Source organism: Pleurodeles waltl, chromosome 4_2 (assembly GCF_031143425.1).
Source record: "Pleurodeles waltl isolate 20211129_DDA chromosome 4_2, aPleWal1.hap1.20221129, whole genome shotgun sequence".
Taxonomy (NCBI): Eukaryota; Metazoa; Chordata; class Amphibia; order Caudata; family Salamandridae; genus Pleurodeles; species Pleurodeles waltl.
This window is the reverse complement of record NC_090443.1, coordinates 446,474,204-446,497,042: the sequence shown is the minus strand read 5'-3', so window position 1 is coordinate 446,497,042 and position 22,839 is coordinate 446,474,204. Positions and strand designations below refer to the sequence as shown.

General features: G+C 47.3%; 1 protein-coding gene across 1 annotated transcript in view; it reads left to right on the top strand.

Annotated features, from left to right (window-relative positions):
- The window catches only part of SLC27A1 (solute carrier family 27 member 1), a 125,988-nt gene that overhangs the window by 69,927 nt on the left and 33,222 nt on the right, over positions 1-22,839 (top strand). The window lies entirely within an intron of this gene.

Sequence of the window (22,839 nt, the reverse complement as noted above, 5' to 3'; positions counted from 1 at the left end):
CCAGGGAGAGGACGGTTTAGGCGCACAGTGAGCGCCCGCCTTTGATGCATGTCTGACTATAAGGGGACACTCCCTCTCCTGGACACTAGAGGCTAGTAGCCTCTAAGGATAGGGCTCCCTCCCAGGTAGTTTCCTGGCAAGGTAGGCCCCTTCTCTTTTTACTCACTTTTTCATACCCTTAGCATGAGTAGCAAGGATCCTTCGCCCTGATAAATGCCCCGAGACTTTCCAGAGCTCATTACTGAGGGCAGAAACATGTCGGCTCCTTCCTCCTAGATCGGTGACCCTGTGAGTCCTTGTTCTCACAGAGGTGTCCCGATCTCCATTTTTTAACCACACCAAACAGAATCTTTTATTAAATACTTACACAGGTATCTGTTTAGGTGTTTTTATTCCTTAGTTTAGCTGGATCCCTCTATTTCCAGAACCAGAATTAATTTACGCACTCCCTCCTGTTCCTTTAACAGTGAGGTTGAGTCCGCCCAGGTGGCACTGTCCTACCTGGGTGGGGCTAGGTGGTCATATGATGAAGCATGACACTATATAGTGTGTGAGACCACCTAGTCCGTAAAGGAAATTCCTTTCTCTCCCCTCCCTCCCCCCCCTGTTTTCCAGACCCGCTGCAGTACCATAGCTAACTGATACCCCGCCTCCAGTTGAGGACCACGAGGGATCTGGTGTCACAATTGATGCACCATTGATCCATCCCTCGTTATACTAAAAGAACCCCGTGCTCCCTGTTGTGTTTTTGTCGGTTTTACAAATAGTCTGAATGGGATACTCTCTCCGTTTCAAGACTACCCCTCCATCAATGCCACCATCCTACGATCGAATGACTGAGGATCACCTGGCACTTCTCCCTGAGGAGGTTACTGCTTTCTTGGCCAAGGGAGCCATAGAGAGGGCCCCTGTGCCAGAAGTAGGTCGTGGTGTTACTCCCACTACTTTCTGGTGCCCAAAAAGGTCAAGGGCCTCTGCCGTATCCTAGACCTCCGGTTCCTCAATCTCTTCCTCAAGAAGGAGAAGATAAATATGCTAATTCTGGCTCAGGTCCTATCTACCCTGGAACCAGGAGACTGGATGGTAGCGTTGGACTTGGAGGATGCACATTTCCATATTCCCGTCCTGCCTGCCCACAGACGTTACTTGCATTTCATGGTAGGCCAAGAGCATTTTCAGTTTACCATGCTCCCCTAAGGCCTTACCAGCACCCCTCGAGTATTCACCAAAATGATGGCAGTGGTCGCCAATCATCTGGGCAGATCAGGGATTTAAGTCTTCTCCTACCTCGACGACTGGCTGTTGAAGGCGGGTTTGCCCCAGGTGATCGTCTCCCACCTTCAGACAGCTGCGGACCTCCTGCATTCACTAGGGGGCACTATAAATGTGCCAAAGTCACACCTGACTCTCTCTCAGATGCTCCCTTTCATCGGAGCTCTTCTGGAGACAGTTCAGTTTTGGGCCGATCCTCCCGAGTGGCTAGTCCGGGATATTCAGGCTATGATACCTATGTTTCAGCCTCTTTCCTGGATTTTAGTGAGAATGACTCTGAGACTGCCGGACCTCATGGCCCCCTGGTTGTGTCACATGCCAGGTGGCACATGAGGGCTCTGTTGTGGGACCTGAAGTTCCAGTGGGCACAGCATCAGGGGAATCTCTCAGACATGGTGCAGATCTCAGTGGAAACTGTGCAAGACCTGCAATGGTGGCTTTTGAACTGCGATTGGGTTAGAGGCAGATCCCTCTCCCGTCCATGACCAGATCTGACAGTAGTGACCGATGCGTCACTCCTGAGATGGGGTGGCCTAATGGGAGGGGTGGAGATCTGAGGCATCTGGTCTCCGGCAGAGTCCGGGTTCCATATCAATCTTTTGGAGCTCAGGGTGATCATAATAGAATTGAAAGCATACCTTCCCTCCCTCAAATGGAAAGTAGTGCAGGTGTTCACGGACAACACAACCGCCATGTGGTACTGCAACAAACAGGTCGGGTGGGGTCCTGGACCCTTTGCAGGAGGCTCTGCTCCTCTGGACATGGCTGGGACATCAGGGCATATCCCTGGTGGTTCAACATCTGGCAGGCTCTCTGAACACCAGAGTGGACAAACTCAGCCATCAATGACAGGTCGATCAAGAATGGCGTCTTCATCTGGAGGTGCCGCAGGGTCTCTTTCAGCAGTGGGGAGAGTCTTAGTCAGATCTGTTAGCCTCCACAGAGAATGCACAATGCCAGCCATTTTGCACGTTGGAGTTTCCAAGGCTTTTCGCCTTGGGTGAAACTCAGGCCTCGTCTTCACCTTTCCACCAATACCACTTCTTCCCAGAGTTCTCAAGAAGCTCAAGAATGACAGGGTCGAAGTAATTCTTGTGGCTCCGGACTTGGCACGAATAATGTGGTATCCTGAGCTCTTGAGCATGGCCTTCGATCCTCCAATTAGTGTGCCTCTTTGGGAGGATCTTTGGGGACGGTTCTCCACCCAAACCTGTCCAGTCTCTGCTTTCTTGCATGGAGATCGAGTGGCAGCAGTTGACAGCTTTTGACGTTCCGTGTGAAGTCTGTAACGTTATCTTGGCTGCCACGTGTCCCTCCACCAAAACAGTATGTGCCTGTCATTGGAACAAATAAGTGGCATGGTGTACAGGCAAATCTCTTGACCCCTCCACTCCCCCGTCCCCTGCCCCTCTGTCAGATGTCCTCTTGTTTGTTCTTTCTATAGTCCAGCAGGGCTCTGCTTTGGGCACTCTCAAGGATTACTTGTCTGCCCTTTCTGCTTTCGTGAGATTATCTGACAACCCTCTTTGTTTAAATCTTCTATTGTTGGTAGATTCCTGAAGGGTCTTACCCATGTGTTTCCTCCTTCACCGTTCATAATGAACCTATGGGATTTGAACTTGGTTCTTACTTTCCTGATATGTGCACCTTTTGAGCCACTTCCTGACTGTCCACTTAGGCTTCTTACTCTACAGATAGCCTTCCTTGTAGCCATCAGGGTGAGTGAGCTGCAGGCCCTTTTCTCAAGCCACCTTTAATTTCCATCCATCCAGACAAGGTAGTGTTTCGTACCAGAGCTTCCTTTTATGTAGGCCAGTCCCTCACTTTGCATACTTTTTACATGCCCTTACACCCTTCTAAGAAAGAGGAGAAACTCCACTACCTGGACTCAAAAAGAGCGCTGGCATTCTATCGTGATCATACCAAAGTGTTCCGGGTAGAGGATCAACTCTTTGTGGGTTATGTCGGTGTGAAGAAAGGTCAGGCAGTGCAGAAGAGAACCATCTCCAGATGGATTGTTCTCTGCATTAAAATGTGCTACGCATTGGCTAAGAAGCAACCCCTGGTGGGTTTGCATGCTCACACCACCAGAACAATAGTTATAATCACTGCATTAGCACGCAGAGTTCCAGTCCTGAACATCTGCCAGGCAGCAACGTGGGCGTCATTGGACACGTTCACCAAACACTACTGCTTGGACAGTCTGGTCCGAAGGGAGGGGTAATTTGCTTGTGTGGTCCTGCAGCATTCCCTAGTATGATCTTGATTCACAGACCCTCACCCGGGAATGGTATTGCTTGGGTGTTTATTCTAAGGTAAGGAATCTGCAACTAGAAGTCTCTATCAGATGAACAAGTTACTTACTTTCGGTAACAAATTATCTGGTAGAGACATATTCTAGTTGCAGATTCCTTACTGTCCCGCCATCCTCCCTGCTCTGCGAACTGATTTCTAGGGACAGGGACTTCCCGTTCAGGGCCCTAGTTCTGACACCCCAGGGTCATTGTTCTTCATGACTCCGTGCTTCTGGTGTGGAAAGTCGTGAAAATAAACTGTCTGCGCGCCAGGATGGTGCCTATATACGACCCGCTACGTCCTATCCGGCGAACTAGACGCCAACGACGGACACCGAGTCGACCAACGCCACATAATGTTGCACAGGAGTACTGCTCGAGTAAACTCTTCGGATCCAGACTGACACCTGGGCAAAATTCTAAGGTAAAGAGTCTGCAACTAGAATATGTCTCTACCAGATAATTAGTCACAGAAGGTAAATAACTTGTTCTTTGGTCTTGAAGAAAGCCATGGCTTTTTAAAAACTGCCTTGGTCAACCCTCCTTACTAAGGTGATAGAAGCAATTATGAACACATTCAGATGAAAATCTGCTGTTTTGTGGCCTGGATTGCACAGACCTAATTCTGCTCTGGCCCTACTCGGTAAGAGAACGTTGTGCAAGCCTCAAGCCATGAATGGCTCAGTTGCACATACAAAACCAACATTTTCTGTGTTTCTACTTCAAAACAGATCGCAGTGGTAAGACAGTGGTTCTCACATTAGGGATATATCACGTTGCCATTATTTTACTGTGTAGCCTCTTTGACTAAGGGCCTACTTGGAGTTTGGCAGTTGATGTTTATCCATCACAAACGTGACAGATATCCTGTCCACGATCCCATTGTTGCCCGTGGAGATCGTAATACAGCGGATGGGATATCAGTCACTTTTATGATGGAGTAACTCATCTGCCAAACTCGAAATCAGGCCCTACGTTTTATTGGTCACTTTACCAGAGGGCAGAAGCTTCTGTAGCTGTTCTTTGTTGTGCCCACTCCTGTAGACTGAGCATAAACTTTGTGTGTAGTTTACACTTGATGCAGGTGTCGGCCACTCAGTGCTCAGTACACACTTTTCACAAAGGCAGTTTCTGATTCCAGGTGCTGGTGGTATGTTTGAAAACACCCTTTCTCCAGTACCTTATGTTAACCTTGGATAAGTGCAGGATAAATAAGGTGTCTTGTCACGCTAAGGCCCAACCATGACTTTGAACTTGCCAGGTCCTTTAATGTCTTTGTCAGATTTAGTGCTGAGAGTACATTCTCGTGGCAGGATACCTGGCAGTTGCCGAGTGCAGAATAAACGTTCTGAGCCTTGTTACTCTCTGCTCCATTACTTGGTACACGACCAGTTTATTTAATAAAAACAGTGCATGTAGGAACAGGTTCCACCTAAAAATAGGACACAACACATTGGTGATGAGTAGGAACTGTTTATATTTTTACTCTGTATTATTCATAAAGAACGTTTACCCAAGGCCTTCGTGACACTAGCACAAACACGATAATTCGGCCCTCTGGAGTTGCCAACTCGTGAGGGAAGGTAGACATTGGCTAGAAAACTGCCAGGTTTGTGGGTTTTCTCCTAAAACTGAGATAGTTTCCTTGGCAGCTGATCTCCACTGGGTACCTCTTCCACAGCTATGCAGCATCGACTTCAAAAGCTCTTCCTCCAGCATGAATTGTCCAAAAGATTTGAGTCCACCACAGGGTGATTTGGAGCATTTTTCTGACTTCATTCTCTTGACTCTCGTGATTTAAAGAAAAGGAGGGTGGCGGATTTACTTCATTCCCCAGAATTCCAGGGACCCACTTTCCACTGTAATTGCTACAGCTGAAGTCTATCCAAAAGCACCACGAAGTATGACAAGCAGCCCTTTACAAAACACCTCAATAAATAAACAAATGTCTTATCAATTACAGACCGGTTCTGTGGTGCCATGGTCAGTAAGCACAACTGTGTGACTGGCAACAACGTACCCACCCAAACAAATAAAATTGCAAAGTTGTATGATTTGCCCAGAATTGCATGATATTGAACCAGTGCGGAGATTTAGTAAAGCCTTTCCCTCGCTTTCCTCTGTATGCATGACTATGCGAGGAATGGTGACTTCAGTGAGAATCTCATTGTAGTGATACTGGAAAAGTATTATCGTGCCAGTGCCATGTGTTTTGTCTTTTTTGTACATTCCCCTTTTTCAGTTACTTGTTCCAATCTCGAGTAAACTTTTATTTACTCATACCAGTACATCAATGGAAATTAAATTGAGCACTCGCCCAACGACACAATGAACCAGTACTCCGACAAAAGGCATCTGTGTTTGACACAATCATAGATTCTAGGACTGAGTCTTTCTTCCTCCTGATGGTGATTAAATGAGATACCGAACAAATAAACATTTGTTTTAGAGCACCAAGAAACATCTTGAGGTGATGTTTGCTGTACAAATACACGTCATGTTGCGTATCAGCTGTGGCGCGGCACAAATTTACTTCACATTGAGCAGTGCGTACAAGTACCTTTCCAGTGAGCTTTAAATATTGTTTGTTTTAATCACCTTAGGCTAATGTATCTAAAAGAGGAGTGGTCGGACGTCAAGCCCCCTCGGACAGTGGTTGTTCTCAGACTAAACCCTTCAGCCATTAGCTGATTGATAGGGCCATTTTATTGGTGTAACAGAATAGTCTGCTTAAGGAGTAGTTTCTTTGGAGTGTGTGGACGTTGCTGCAACCATGGTTTGCAGTAGAGGTTATAGGTGAGAGGAGAGAGAAAGGTCTCCTTTTACTCTAAATAACCATAAGGGATTTGTATAAAAGAATACCTAACACTGAAAGAGAAGAGGGTATAAAAGACGTTTCAATGAAAGCTGCAGTTTTCACAGTTCAAATCCTGGTGAGGCTGACCAACCTTTCATACTTCCAAGCACTATTAACTTGTGTGACAGAATAGATTTTATATTCAGCAATGTGTCAGTCAAACAGATATAGAAGGGACTGAATAAAAGCAAGAACTTGTTAGGAAACGAGAAAGTAAGAATCTAATTTAATTTTTACAATTTTTTTTTTTTTATTAATAGTTCCTTCAATACTCATAGATTTTATATTAGACTAAAAATAAAAGGACAAGTGGGCGAGGTTACACAGTGTCTGCATACTAATGATCACAGAGCCAATTATTGCATAATCACTGTAGGAGAGTGGCTCAGTACATGGTGTACACCTATCGGTGAGGCACCCTGTACTGAGTCCAGGCAACCCTTAGGTATAGTGTAGGTGACTCTAGATAACCAAAGCTCTCAAAGGGGTAGCTATGGAAAGCAGCTAAGGCTTATCCAGGAGGGTGTAAAGCGGTTGCAAATACCACACAGGTCAGTCGTGAAGGTCACAAAGGAAAGAACCACACCAGTGTTATAATAAATATTGATAAATATTACATATTTTTCTAACACACGCTCTAGAACTAACTTTGGTATATCTCCTAACCGGAGATAAGGTCTTACAAAAATAAACTTAGCAAAAAGGCATAAAATAACATGGGCCCCTATGCTAAAAAAATGGAATGTGAAAATCACTCCCCACCCACACCACCACCCAAGGACCCTCAGGACTGGGGGAAGTACTAAAACCCCAAAGGTAAGTAGGTAGGATTCCCCAGGCAGAGTAGAAATCTCGGGTCAGTGTTGATAGGCTTCCATTAGGAAGTTGCAGTTGGAGTGTTCACATTTTAGGGCCTTTCCCGGAGGACCCTGAGGAAACCTGCTGGGACAAGGGAGGTTGGATAGTGCCCTCACCCGTGGATACCGAGAACAGTGGAGTACCTAAACCAGGGAGCCCAGGTGCATAGGGGTGAAATCGTGTCAGAGCCTCCCAATGAAGTCAGAGGGGATCTCGGTTGTCCAGCTGCTGTAGTAACCCGTGGACCAGGTTGGTGCAACCCAGGTGTGGATTCCAGAGAAAGAGGACCTAAGGAGAGAGGGGACAGGTTCCTGTCCACCAAGATGTGCCCAGGCGGTGCAGAGGGCAATCTTAACCCTTCTCTGTGATGCTTCCTGAAGTACGGTGGGCGAATAAGTGCAGCTGTGGAGTCCAGGCAATGCAGGAGGATTCCAGGAGTCATCCACAAGCTGCCCCACGCCGGCCGTCGAATTGCAGAGGAGTCAGTGGTCAGCAGGACCACTAATAAGCCTTGGGAAATGCAGGGAAGGGTTGCATGGAGTTTGCAGGGTTTGCGGGGATCAGCAAGGTCCAGGTAATCTGACCTTCGCAGGTAGGCCAGGGCCAGCCGTCAGCACGCAGAAGAGCCAGGAGGAATTGGTGGAGGCCCCAGCAGGACCCTTTGGCAGCAGGTAGAGCGAGTCACATGGAGGCCTGAACAGCACATCAAAGAGGGATACCCATGTCCCAGGAGTTGCAGAGAGAAAATCGTTCTTGGAGCTGGAATGTGCTGGAGGCCGGGGCTTCTTTGAGCTTGGAGGTCTTCGAACTGACAACAACAAGCAGAAGCTGTGCACAGCGGTTCCGCCAAGTGGCTCCAGCAAGGGACCACAAACTTCCCAGTTGCAAAGAAAATAGATCAGACCTCTGGAGAGCCCCAGAACCACCACCTGTGCTGCGGAGCCTGGGTGAGTCTGAGGGACCATGGGATCCACAAGCTGGTCATCGTAGTCGAGGTGCCAGCAGATGCAGGGGAGTGACCCCTTCACTCCAAGAGAGATTCCTTCTTGCTTTCCTAAGTGCAGGTAAAGTCCCAGTGACTCTGGGCGATGCAGGGCCACAGGTTTGCAGAAGTCTTTGCAGAACTTGGAAACAAAGTTGCAGTAGGAGCCCTCCTACTTGTTACAGTCTTGCTTCTTGTTCCAGCAAAGAACAGCATCTTTACCTGTGTCCCGGTTGCAGAAGTGTCTTAATGAGGAGACTTGCAGACGGTTCTTGAAGTCTTGCAGACAGATCTAGGGTCCCACCCTCCGGGGAGCCTTTAAGTAACCCAGAAAGGGGGTTGGACACTTACTGCAGTGACCCACCTATCAGAGGGTGTCCGTGACGTCACCCAGCTGGTCTGTCCAGTCAGATGCTCCCATGGGCCTCTGCTCATCTTATTTCCAAGATGGCAGAATCAAGTGGCCCACTGGCAGAGTTCTGTGACCTCCCTAGGGGAGGAGCTGGACAGGGGGGGGCACTCCCCTGTCCTTTGTGTGGTTTTGTGCCAGAATGGGAACCAGGGGTTCCTGTATTGGTGTAAACCAGATTATGCAAGGAGGGCCCCCAATGTGCCCTTCAAAGCAGTCTTGTGGCACTCAGAGGCACCCCCACCCCATCCCAGAGACATCTGTTTCTAAGGAAGAGGTGGTCTTACCTCTGTCCTACAGGAAATCCTTTGCTCTGCCTTCCCCTGCCTGAGTTAGGTTTGCAGCAGGCAAACAGAACAATGTCTGTGGTCAGCAGCACGGCCTGGCATGCAGACCCTGCAAGTCTGTACAGGCAGACATGGGGATCCCCCTAGGAAACCCCCAGAGTACGTGGTATCATGCAACTAGCACTGGAATTGGTGTAGTTGCATCACTCCAACATGTTTGATACCAAGCACGCCGATGTTCAGGGAAGCCATTATGAAGTTGGAACACTCGTTTTGACCGGTGTCCAATACGTACCTTAAGATGACTTCCCACACTTACAAAGCCCAGAGAATGGAGTCTGAGGTTTGTAGGGGCACCTCCACTCATGCAGGGGTGCCCTCACACTTAGAACCATGCACCCTGCCCTTGGGCTAAAGAGTCTACCTTAGGGGTGACTTACTGGGTCAGAGTGCAGTGACCATGATATAAGGCAACCCTTATATCTGGAGTGAAAGGTGTACGCACCATTTCACACAGACTGTAATGGCAGGCCTGTAGTCACAGTTTACATGGCCCCACATGGGTGGCACAATACATGCTGCAGCCCATGGGGGGCCCCTGGTGTACCAATACCGTGGGTATCTAAATATCATATACTAGGGACTTACATGGGTGCACCAGTATGCCAATTGAGGGTGTAAAACTTAACTTATAACTACATTTAGGGGCAAGAGCACTGACACTGGGGTTCTGGTTAGCAGGATCCCAGTGTACCACAGTCTAAAAACACTGACACTAGGCAAAAAGGTGGGGGTAACTGTGCCAGAAAGGTGCTACTTTCCTACACACCCCAACCCCCAAACAAAAGAGGGCAAGATTAGCCTTACCTAGGTGAGTCTTCATTTTCTAAGTGGAAATATCTAGAAAGTCCATCTGTGTTGGTATGGTTACTCCCAGGTCTATGTTCTACTGAAAAGCCCATTCCTTATAAGGAAATGGGCAGCCTCAAAAGTTTTGGATTTTCAGCCTTCATCTGTTTAAGCCACAAGAGGAGCTTGTGGTCTGTTTGAACGATGAAGTGAGTGCCAAAAATGGGCCTCGACGTCTTCAGGGCCTAGACCACAGCGAAGGCCTCCCTCTCGAAAGCTGACCAACTTTTCTGTCTGGGGGCTAACCTTCTGCTGATTAAAGCTACTGGTTGATCCTGGCCCTCCTCATTAAGTTGAGATAGTACTGCTCCTATTCCTATTTCTGAAGCATCTGTCTGAACAATGAATTGTTTGGTGTAGTCACGGTTTTTAATTATTGGAGCTGAGCAAATGCCCTTTTTCAGGGCATCATAGGCCTCTTGACAGCCAACTGTACATGGTACCTTTTTAGGCATCTTCTTTGATGTGAGAGCATTCAAGGGAGTCACAAGAGAGCCATACCCTTTTACAAATCTCCTGTAATACCCAATCAGGCCCAGAAAAGCTCTGCCCTGAGTCTGAGTAGTTGGAGCAACCCAATACACAATAGTTTGGATTTTGCTCTGTGAAGGTTGAACTTGTCCTCCACCCACCAAGTGGCCCAGGTAAACAATTTTGCTCTGCCTTATCTGCCATTTGGTAGCCTTGATAGTGAGGCCTGCCTTTTTAAGGCCTCAAGGACACTTCTGAGGTGGACCAGGTGATCTGCCACGTGAAGATAAGGACAGCAATATCATCTAGATAAACTGCACTAAGGTCTTCCAGGCCTGCCAGAATTTAATTCACTAACTTCTGGAATGTGAATGTGGCAGGTGCATTTTTCAAGCCAAAGGGCATCACAGTGAAATGATAATGCCCACCAGGAGTGGAAAATGCGGTTTTAGGTTTAGCACCATCAGTTAATTCGATCTTCCAATAGCCTGCAGTCAGACCAAAAATGCTGAGATACTTGGCTGTAGCCAGAGTATCAATCAACTCACCTGCTGTGGGGATAGGATAGAGATCAGTGTTAGTGACTGGACTGAGGCCACTGTAGTCTACACAAAACCTAATTTCTTTCTTTCTACCCTGGGAATGAGAATTGGGCACACGCACTACACGACTAGCCGAAGGGCTGTCTGAAGGTTCAATAACCCCTAACTAACTCAAGCATCCTTTGGATCTCTGCCCTGATGCAGTCTTTGACATGGTCAGGCTGCCTGTATATTTTGTTCTTGACAGGCAGACTATCACCTGTGTCCACATCATGTGCACGCCAGGTGGTCTGACTGGGTATCAGGGGAAAAGAGTTCTGAAAATTGACTGAGAACTTGTCTGCAGTCAGCTTGTTGGAGTTCAGTGAGGCAATCAGCAAAGACTACCCCATCCTCTGAACCATCAACAGGGTCAGGGAGTCACTCTTCTTCCTGTCCCTCATCAGTGGCCATGGGCAAGCTCATGTCAGCCCTGTCGAAATAAGGCTTTAGGCAGTTCACATGAAGCATCCTGCGGGGACTTCTTGCAGTAGCCAGGTCAACTAAATTGATAACCTCACCCTTCTCCACAATTGTGTAGGGGACACTCCTCTTGTCTTGGAGTGCTTGGAGTGCTTTTGGGGCCACAGACTCCAAAACCCACACTTTCTATCCTGGCTGGTGAACAGTCAGCAGAGTCTTTTGGTCATGACATTGCTTTTGCAGCTTTGGCTGGCCTCAAGGTTTTTAGTGGCCTTCATCTACTCAGCCATATGTGACCGTAGGCCTACTACATAATCCACAATGTCCTGTTTGGGGGATTTGAGAGATTGCTCCCATCCCTCCTTCACAAGACAAAGAGGACCCCTAAATGGATGCCAAAACAGAAGCTCAAATGGGCTGTAACCCACTCCCTTCTGTAGAATCTCTCGGTAGGCAAAAAGAAGGCAAGGTAGCAGGACTCCCTGTCTCCTCCTGAGTATTTCAGAGTCCAATTATACCTTTAAGGGTTTTGTTGGCTCAACTAACTCGTTTCCTTGTGGATAGTAAGGGGTGTTGAATGTGTAAGTTACAACACACTTCTTCCACATTGCTTTCAGGTAGCCAGTCATGAAGTTTGCATCCCTGTCTGACACCACCTGCTTAGGGAATCCCAATCTGGAAAGATTACTAGAATGGTTTTGGCCACTGCAGGTGCTGTAGTGGGTTTAGGAGGATAGTTTCTTGGTACCTGGTGGCATGGTCCACCGCCACCACAATAAATCTGTTGTCATAGGCTATAGGAGGGTCAAGGGAACCAACAATGTCAATCTCTACACTATCAAAGGGAACCCCAACTACTGGTAGTGGAAGTAAGGGGGCCTTGGTAATGCCACCTGAATTGCCACTGGCGTGGCAAGTGACACAGGAGCGACAAAACTCCTTGGTGTCTTTAGATGTGGGGCCAGTGAAAGTCTGTCCCACGTTTTGCTTTTCCCAAGATGTCCTGCAAAAGGAATGTCCTGGTCCAGGGCCAATAAGAACTCCATAAACTTCTGAGATATGACCAACCTCCTGGTAGTACCAGGCTTGGGGTTCTGCTCCAATCCAGTCCACCTCACCCCAGTCCACTCCATCCTAATTCACCCCACTTCAGTCCACCCCACACCAATCCAATCCACCCCAGTCCAGTCTACCTCACTCCAGTTCACCACAGTCCAACCCACCCCACTCCAGTCCAACCCATCCCACTCCAAACAACCACATATCAAACTAACCCAACCCATCCCGCTACAATCAAACACCCGAATCCAGTCTAACCCAATCAACCCACTCTAATCCACCACCTCACCCCAGTCAATCCCACTCTAGACCAATCCACTTTATTCCACCCGAGGCCAATCCAGTTCACCTTAATCCACCCTACCCCAGTCCAATCCACTCCTCCTCACACTACCTTACTCCTCCCCACTCCAGTCCAATCCACCACACTCCACACCAATCCAATCCACCCAACTCTAATCCAGTTCTTGCCACTTCAGTCCAATCCACCCCACCCTAATCCAAACTAATCCACCTTGTCCAGTCCAGCCCCCTGCCCAATCCTCTTCACCCCACTCCAATCAATTCACCCCACTCAATCCACATCACCCCACTCCAATCCAATCCACCCCACCTCAGTGTATTCCACCTCACTCCAATCCACCGTACACACCTTACCCAAATCCACCGCTCCCATTTCAATCCACCCTATTCCAATCCACCTCACCCACTCTACTACAGTCCTCCTCACTCTAATCAGGTTCTACCCATTCTGCTTCAGTCTACCCCACTGTACTCAAATCTACCTTACCCTATTTCAATCCACCCTATTCTACTCAAGTCCACCCCACTCCACACCAATTCATTCTACTCCAGGCCACCTTAATCCAACCCACACCAATCCAATCCATCTCACACCAACCCATTCCACTTCACACTGATCCTATCCACCATACACCAATCATATTCAGCCCAGTCCAATCCACTCCACTCCATTCCAATCCCCCCACTCCAGCCCAATTCAGCACGCTCCAGTGAAGTCCACCTCACTTCAGTCCAATCCACCACAATCCACCCTACTCAAATGCAGTCAACTCCAAACCACCACACTCCAAAAAAGCCACTCCAATCCACTCACCCTATCCCACTCCAATCCATCCCTCCCTACTCCATCCCACTCCAGTCCATCCCCCATCCACTCCACCTCATTTCACCCAATCCAATCCATCCCATTCAATTTTACCCCACTCCAGTCCAATCCACCCTACTCCAGTCCAATTCACCCAACTACAATCCACCCCATCCCAGGTCAAGTCACCCTACCCCAATCCAATACAATCGACCTTGACCCAATCTACTCCACACTACCCCGCTTCCTTCAGTCCACCCTACTCCACCCCACCCCACTCTACCCATCCCATTTTAGTCCAGTCCACCCACTCTAGCCCAATCCAACCTGCTGTACCCAATCCACTGCACTCCAATCCATCCACTCAACTCTGGACTAGTCCACTCCTGTCCAGTCCACCCAACTCCATTCAAATGAATCCAGTCCACCCCACTCCAGTCAGTCTAATCCACCCCACCCTAGTACTATCAGTTCAGTCTAATCCACCCCACTCCAATCCACCCACTTCATTCACCCCACCGTACTCTGCTCCAGCCCACCCCACTACCTCAGTCCACTCCAATCCACTCCCTCTGTTCCACCCTATGCCACTCCACTCACTTTGCCACGGGAACTACTGAACTCTACTCTCCTGAACTCAGCTGTAAGACACTGTACTCGCCCCTGTTCCACTCCACTCTGCAACACTCCACACCACTACCTTTTACCATGCTAAACAGCAGCCACACTAATGTACGACATGGCAACAGTACATTGCAAAGCCAATAGCTCTTGTATAGGTGAGACCTGTTGGCTTTGCCATTGCTTGTTTAAAATCGTCCTCTTTTCTCCTTCCAAAAGTTGACATGTATACTGGTGTCATCAGGACACACAAAAGTCCCTTCCAGGTCTTGAGGCCCAGGTAGGCCGTTTCCCTGTCCACCCCGTGTCTGCATTGGTGTTCCAGAGCACTCAGTTAAAATCTTCTGACCAGGGCAAAGCTTTAACTGTTGGCTACACAGTCATTTCTGATGCGCGCGGTTTAACCCTCAAATAATTCAAAATGCAGTTTGTTTGTGACCTAAGAATAAAACCACAACAAGCGTACTGTCACATTTGTCCTTGTTGACAATGTCTTTGGGACACGGTTTTAAAAACTTTTGGTCCCGTTGGTTAGTTAAGGGAGGCGGGGGAGGGGGTGGTAAATTCTGACAGAAGAGAGGAGCTGAGAACCAGAAGGGGCGGGCTACGGGGGGAGGAGAAAGGGGTCTGGAAAGGGGAAGAAGGGACAGGTGGGACATGTTCGTTGGAGGCCAGGAACCACGCGGGAAGAGCAGCGGGTGGGGACTGCTGACTCTACAGAGGGGCACTGCTGGCGAGAGAAGGGGAGGGCACAGAGAGGGGAAGCGGGGGTTCCTGTGGAAAGCTGTACACAGGCCGGGAACTGCTGAAAGCCCCGGGGAAAGACATGAAGGGGTGGGCGGACACCGCTGCTGAAGACATGGCGGGAGAGACCGCGTAAAATGGGAAGGCTAGTAATTGCTACAGAAAGCGAGGGAGAAAGGGAAAGGGCAGAAGGTGCCGAGGTAAACATCATAGACATGATAAAAGTGTAGAGAGTACAAGGCGTAAAGTAAGGAGAGAGGAGCCTCCTAACACGCCAGGGGCACCCATTCAGCCAAGAACAAAGAGTATCTGTGAGATATGGAAGACTCATAGGCCTCCCTTTCATATTCGGCAGGGGGTCCTTTTCGTGCTGCCTTATGCCACTGGTGTGTGTGTGTGTGTGTGGGGGGGGGAGGGGGGGGGGGGTCGGGGGGCGAGAGAGAGAGGACAGCCTCTGGGAAGGCAGTGATGTCTAGAACTGCCGAGTCCAGACTCACAATTAAAACACTGTAATCTTTAGATATCACACTGTCCTTCAGCCCCTAAACAAGCTACATTCCTGCCTATCACTGATATTTTAGCATGAAAACATATTTTCAGACAGTGCTTAACATTTATTTTAGGAAAACAAAAGGATTGGCGCCTTATTTCAATAACAAATTCAGCACAACAATTGTACATGGAAAGTAATGAAGGAACAACACATTTTTTTCGATACGACTAATGTATTCATATTCGAGTGGGATGATGCAATGACTTGTGCTCAAAAACCAAGGAAGGCAGTGCTCGATATACTTCTTGGCTATTTATGTTATGAGCGATGTTGTTTGTAAAATGTGCTGGCAGGGTATATTAACCCTAAAAGCTTATTTTGATGATATAATGTACAAAAATGTGGCTTCAAAATTAGTTTTCGATGTGTTTCAAAATATTCTGGACGAGTGGAGCCCTCCTGCCTTTGACGCCAAAATGTCCTCTATGCCAGCTTTGGTTGTTTAGGTCGAAGCTTAGCAGACAGCACAGCTGTCTGGTTTGCTAGACATCTTGTGGACTTTCAGAAAGCTTCCCTGGCAATGCATTCCACCAATTACTTACCATTGTCTTTTTGGTTTGTAACTCACATTGACTTTCTTTCTATTTCCTGGCTTTATGTGCTTTAGGCTGCCCTGCTTGTTTTTGTCCCTTCCAGTGAGCATACCCTGTTAACTGTATTCTTCCACAGTGCTGGCTTTCTGTAAACAGGCCTTTAAATATTGTTCTTATCTTGTCATATTTGCCGTGTATTCAAAGACAGGTCAAATGTCAGGCTGTCTTCCGAGGGAGCTTGGTGTTTACTTTTTGTTTTCTGACTTCAAAGTAATAGGATTAATGTAACTATTTTGCTGTGAAAGGAATGGCTTTCTCAAATGTGGTGAAAAAAAATAATTTAATATGGTCAAAAGAAATCAATACACTAGGTGATGACATTTCTGGACATTATTGTTTGTGCGCTGTATACTTTTATTAGTAATATTATGTCTGTGCAAATGTAATTGTCTTTTCAATTGAAAATGTGTTGTCTGTAATGGTAGATCAATACCACACCACGAATACTCCACTTCATGCCACTCCACTCTGTCACTGCACTCTATGCCTCTCTACTCTGCACCACTCAACTCTACCCCACTGCACTCTATGCCTCTCTATGCTGCTGTGCACTACTATACTCTGTGCTAATACACTCTACACCACTCTACTGTACTCTGCACCACTTCACAGCACACTTCTCTACGCCAGTCCACTCTACTCTGTGCCACCTCACTCAACTGTCACTCCACTTTACGCCACTCCTGTCTGACAGTCTATGCCACTCTGCACCACTTCACTCTACGCCACTTTACTCCACTCTGTGCCACTCAATGCTACACCACACCACTCTGACATTTTACTAAACTATTTTACACCACTCCACTCACTCCAGTCCGCTCTAGGCATTTCATTCCACTCTGTGGCACTCCACTCTAGAATGCTTTACTTCAATCTGTGACACTTAACTCCACTCTATGCTTTGTGACTCTACGCCCCTCCACTCTGACAATACTACACTCCACTTTATTTACGCCACTCTGCTCCACTCTGTCATTCTATGCTACAACATTCTACTCTACTTACCAACTATAGCACTCTACTTTACGACACTCCACTCTACAATCCTGCACTCCATGATACTCTCCGATATGCCACTCTGCGCCACTCAACTCCATTCTACACTGCTCCACTCTGCCACTCCAGTCTGACACTCTACTCCACTTCACTCTATGCCCCTTTAATCCATTCTGCACATCTCCAATCAATACCCCTTCACTTTGTGCCACTCTACATCACTCCACTGTACACCACTCCACTCTAATTGACAACACTCCACTCTACGCCACTCTGTGCTGCTCTACAACACTCCACGGCACACCAATCTATGCCACTCTAAGCCACAACACTCCACACCACTCCTACGTCACAATGAACAGCAGCTCCACTGGTGTATAACATGGTTAAAACACATTGGCAAAGCCAAAAGCTCTTGCACAGACGAGACCTTTTGGCTTTGCCAAAGCTTGTTTTGAATCTTGAGCCCACCACTCCAGGCCAGTGACTCATAATAGTTGTCCGGAAAGGGAGCCAATTTTAGTAAATAATAGAAATGTCAACCTGCGTACTGCTTTTAACGGGAACAAGTAATGGCTCGTCCGAAAAGTGGGCATTTTTTTTGGGGTGGGGGGCACGTTAAATATCACACACTCATATTTGTTGGTTGGCGGCGGGCGGCTAGTGGGGCATCTGCTTTGTGTTCACGCAACCACAGTACTGAAGGAAAGGCGCTATTTACCTACAGCTTGCGGCCTGCTAGGAAGTAGGGGCCAGATGTAGCAAAGAAACATTTTGCGAGTTGCAAATAGCGAGTCATAGCGACTCGCTATTTGCAACTCACAAAATGTTATGCAGAACGGTGTCTCAGACACCGTCTGCGAGTCGGTATGGGGTCGCAATGACCCACCTCATGAATATTCATGAGGTGGGTCGCAAATTGCGGCCCCATACCGACTATGGGCACTCGCAAACATGGAGGCCTGCTGTAGTCAGCAGACCTCCGTGTTCGTGACTGCTTTAAATAAAGCAGTTTTTTTTTTTTAATTGTAGCCCGTTTTCCTTAAAGGAAAACGAGCTGCACTTAAAAAAAAAAACGAAACCTTTAGTTTCGGTATTTTTTCAGGGCAGGGAGTGGTCCCTTGGACCACTCCCTGCCCTGAAAAAATGTTTTTGGGACCAGTCACAAACTGGAAGGGGTCCCATGGAGACCCCTTCCAATTTGCGAGTGGGTTACCATCCACTTGAAGTGAATGGTAACTGCAACACCATTTGCGACCGCATATGCGGTCGCAAATGGTATTGCATACCACTAGGAATCGCAAATAGGAAGGGAACACCCCTTCCTATTTGTGATTCTGAAATGCATTTTGCGAGTCGGTCCGACTCGCAGAATGCATTTCTGCATAGGAAAATGCGATTTGCAACTCGCAAACTGCAGTTTTTGCCGTTTGCGAGTTGCAAATCCTTTCCTACATCTGGCCCTAGTTTCTTTGTCAGATGCCATGGTGTGGCTACCTTTGGGATCCACGGAGCAGATGCTGCTGAAAAGTACCTGTACTCCAGCCTCTCTCCTTGCCTACGTCTTAGATGTCTGGTACTTCCCATGAAGACATGCTTGAACCATATTGATAAATTTCCAATTTTCAGCCCTCTTGAGTTGTGTCATAGAAGAACCAGACATTTTTGAAGAGTTGTTCTGGCTACTCTGCTGGTGCTGACTGGTCTGCAGTTGCACGTTGCCCAAGGGGCCCTTCTTTTCGTACACACTTGCAAACATTTTTTAGGAGGGGGAAAGGGCTATCTGTGCTTAGTACGACAGGTCTCCACTTGAATACAGAGACGTTTTTCCAAATCAAATTGTGTCACAGGCTCTCGTGTTCGTTCACACATACAAGGTCCCTGAAGCTATTACCACTATATTACGCTGCCAGTTTCGACAGTATGATGCAGAATTGTGATGTACCATATTGTTGAGTAATTCTTATGCACCATTCCTGCAGTCCGCAGGCGTTACTCTATCTATAATGCAGCATATTTGTAAGAATTAAACATTTTTTCCACTAGTGGATAAAAGGTATGAATATGGTCTAGTTTAAGGCGCAGAAGTATTTAGGGGGTTAAGATAGTTTGCGCTGTCATCTACATTGAATATTGTCATTAAAATCTGCCATCCAGTGACTAAACGGGCGCTAACACTTAAATTGCTTTTTTCTGTCTCTAGAATTTTTTCCCCCATGGCTGCAAAAGTGCTAAATTGTGGGAGAATTGTTCATTCATAAAAGAAATAAAAAAATTTAATACTGAGGGAGCCGCTTGTTAATGCGCCCTGACTGAAATGCCAACCCAACCCAACAACGGAGTAGCTGTGGTTTGAATGGGCTGAGGGGCATTCATGGTTGGGTCATGGCCGCTCCCTGGTCAGTAGCCCAGCAGAGAAAGTACATGTTGTAATAATATAAGGGCAGGTGTTGCCCAGGACCGTGCTTACTGAGTACTGCCCTCCTCGGTAGGTAAGCAGAGGCGTAATACAAGCCTTTGCAATACAAGGGCTCCCAACACCTATGGGGCCAAGCACTTCAGCGGGCTCCCATTCACTTCAAGGCCAATGAATCTCTGTGGACTAAAGCAGACTAAGAGACCCCCTCATCACATTCTACAGGGCGCCCCATGGCTTTGCGTTAAGCCATTGGAGGTAGGCTTAGCTTCTGCCCACCAGCTACTTATCCCACTTCAGTGTGTTAAAAATAATGCACTCCAGGGCGCTTGCGGTATTCAGTAGACCATCTTTAGTAGATCAGACATTCAGGAGCTCATATGTCACTGGCTAACAGTTTCATCCTCACCGTTTTCCCTTTTTGACTGGGTTGTGTGCTTCAAATCTCGAATGTAGAGATGTTATATACATCACAGGGCTGACGTTGTTGCTCTACATTTCTCTTGTGGTGAGTTAAGTCTTCCACGCGGTTTTCAACAGTCCTGTGCATTTTCCCCCACTGAGCCCGATAAGAGTGTGAGCCCACTCAAGGTTCTCTCGTTCACTTGACTGTGGGACAGCAGAACTTGGACTCCAATGTCAGGGGCACAAAAGTAACCCCTTTTTGGTAGTATCCACTGCTCAGGCGATGCAGTACTGGTGGTGGCGACAACCTATTTTGTAGTCAGGTGTACGTGTCTTCTTACCTGTAGACTACTTTAGATGGTCTGAATTCTACTACCCCAGGTAAATGTCGATTCAGACATGGGGCATGCATTAAGGGTGCATATAGTAAATATTGAGTATGTGGGTTTGAGGGCAAAGGGTGGAATTATGTGTTTGAAGAGACTGGTGGATGCTGGAGTTCACAGTACACCACAGGGCTGTGCAACATAAAATTGTACCCTCTATTGTGCAGGCCTGATGGCCAGACCCCACACACGCATCTATTTTCCTCCCCAAATTAAACAAGCATTTGCAATGCAACGGGTCTTGAGTTTGCTCATGTTAGAGCTGATCGCGTTGTAAACTCCTAACCCAACTTTTAATCTATCGGCAAAAGTGCTTTTATGTACGTAACCGAAAAAGTGAAATTAACTGTGTAAAGCGCTTGACTTCTGCCAAGCAAAATTGCGCTAGGAAAATAGAGAAAAAGTAGTCCACGATCCGACAGAAAACAGCGAGCCTCGCATGTTTTCTGTACTTGGTCGCTGCGCTTGAGGAGGGCTAATCACCGGAAAAGGCATGACCTGTGCATGCCTTCCACTAATGAAAGCAAGCAGATTTTACTAAGCAAGCCCACGAACCAATGAAACACACTGACTTGACATCGACAGGGCTCCGAGCCCTTCTCTAGTAACTAAAGCGTCTTGCTGCAATACCCATGCGCGAGCGCATGCAACGTAGGCTAGACCCTAAAAAGACTTGCTTTGGCTGCCCTTCTATGTAGCAGAGCCCCCTGCCAGATTGAGCTCCCTCCTTCCCTCTTTTTGACCAACAACCCTCTGTATCATGGCCTCCCAGACAGTCCTACCACATGCACCTCAGACAGATCAAACAAACCTCAGGAGGGGCAGCAGAGCAGGGACCTTGCACATTTTTAAGTGTGGGAAGAATGTTTCCCAAGGATTGGATCCTTGCTTGAACACCAAAGGAGGATACGTGCTACTCTCCGCAGCCAGCACTTTGTTCATTGTTTCTACCGGGCACCAAAGAGGTCCTGTGCACCAGCATTGGGAGATGAGAAGGCAGAAGAGCCAGGAGTGGAACCTCTTCTTGGTTTGCTTCTCTTCCTCCACCCTGAGCCTGAGACTTGGGAAGCCTAGATTTGCTGCTTGAAAACAAAGGAGAATGAAGACACGTCGACCTGCGAGGAGGGGTGGTCTGCACCTGGCAGGAAGAAGTGACATGATCCAAAGGAAATCCAAGTATAAATAAATCCCCTGAAATCGGCTATAAATCTAACATTAGTAAATGAAGGGCTGCGTATGCATTGATCAGCGTTTGCTTATATATTATTCCTTCGCAAAATTTCATAAACCAGACCCCTTATGTATAGTTTACGTTTTTTTAGGTTGAGGCTTTTCTGTGATAACATTAGTAAAACAAAAAATCTTAGTGTGACACACATGGCATGGTCGGTGATGTGCTGGTATCACACGGTGAGCACAGGATGAACTGGAAACTACTATACAGAATAGGTTTCCAGCTCGCATGTGGTGGCTCTGCACTTAGGATAAAGAAGGGGACTTCAGAATTCTTCTATCTGTTGTTTGTGGAGAGTTAGGAGTGGCAAGACATGGCACAAAACCAACCCTCCTCACCAGTCCCATCACCTCCAAATGTCCTACCATGCCTGTGAGTACCTCGGTCGTACCTCCTCTTGAGGACCCGCCTCCACACTCATGTGGTCAGAATGATTCCGAAGGTTAGCAGGTCTTAAGGACTTATGCCTTTCTTATAGTAACTTAAGAGTCTGATCTAAAAATGGTCTTTTCTTTTAAAAACGTGGTAGTACAATTTGGTAACTGTACTCTATAACCCTATTTATTTTAGTAATGTGTGTGGTTCTAATAATGACTGACTGATTTTAAAGTTATGAATAAAGAATCATTCCTACATAACCGGAAGTAAATGGGACTCAAGGATCTGGGCTATGAAATAACAATAATGATAGCATTTAAATAATGGTTGGTGAACGTGTAGGTAAGACGTACTCATAGATTTGAGTTTAATAGTAGTTTCCATTGACTTTCTTTACACTTAGTATTTCTACACCTCACCTCCAATGTCTTTAGTTAGGCCCAAACCCAACATTATGGCTTCACATCCAAGAGAAGCGAGCCAGCTGACAGAACCTGTGCAGCAGGACAGATCCAAAAAAAGAGATTGCCCAGGAGCCCTGCAGTCGCACAGCTCAGCTGCCCAGGGGAAGAAAGAAAGACAACCAGTTTGAGGAGATGCCCCCTCACCTTCACAAGTCGAGAAGGGGAGCCTGCATCTTAACACTATTGTGGGACCTCACAATTATTGGTCATCTTCCCCAAACAATGGGGGGGAGGCTATCAATTGCTATAGGAATTCGATCTGGAATTTTAACCCTTTCAGTCATCATCCTAGTTATATTTTCAAAAGATTTCCAGATAAAGCCATAGTTATTTTTTTTTCAGTAGGATCAGTGTCTTATGGCCACTGTGACTCCCAGTGGGTGACCCCTACATCTTTGGTGCCCCTCTACTCGAACAATTGTACAGCAGCAGGGAGAGCCTGGGATAAAGGCCCATGCAAGGAAAATACGCATTTTGAGAGACCGTGAAAACTGGTTAGCTAGTTTGCAAGCTGTACCCAACATAGAGTCCAGTGGGAC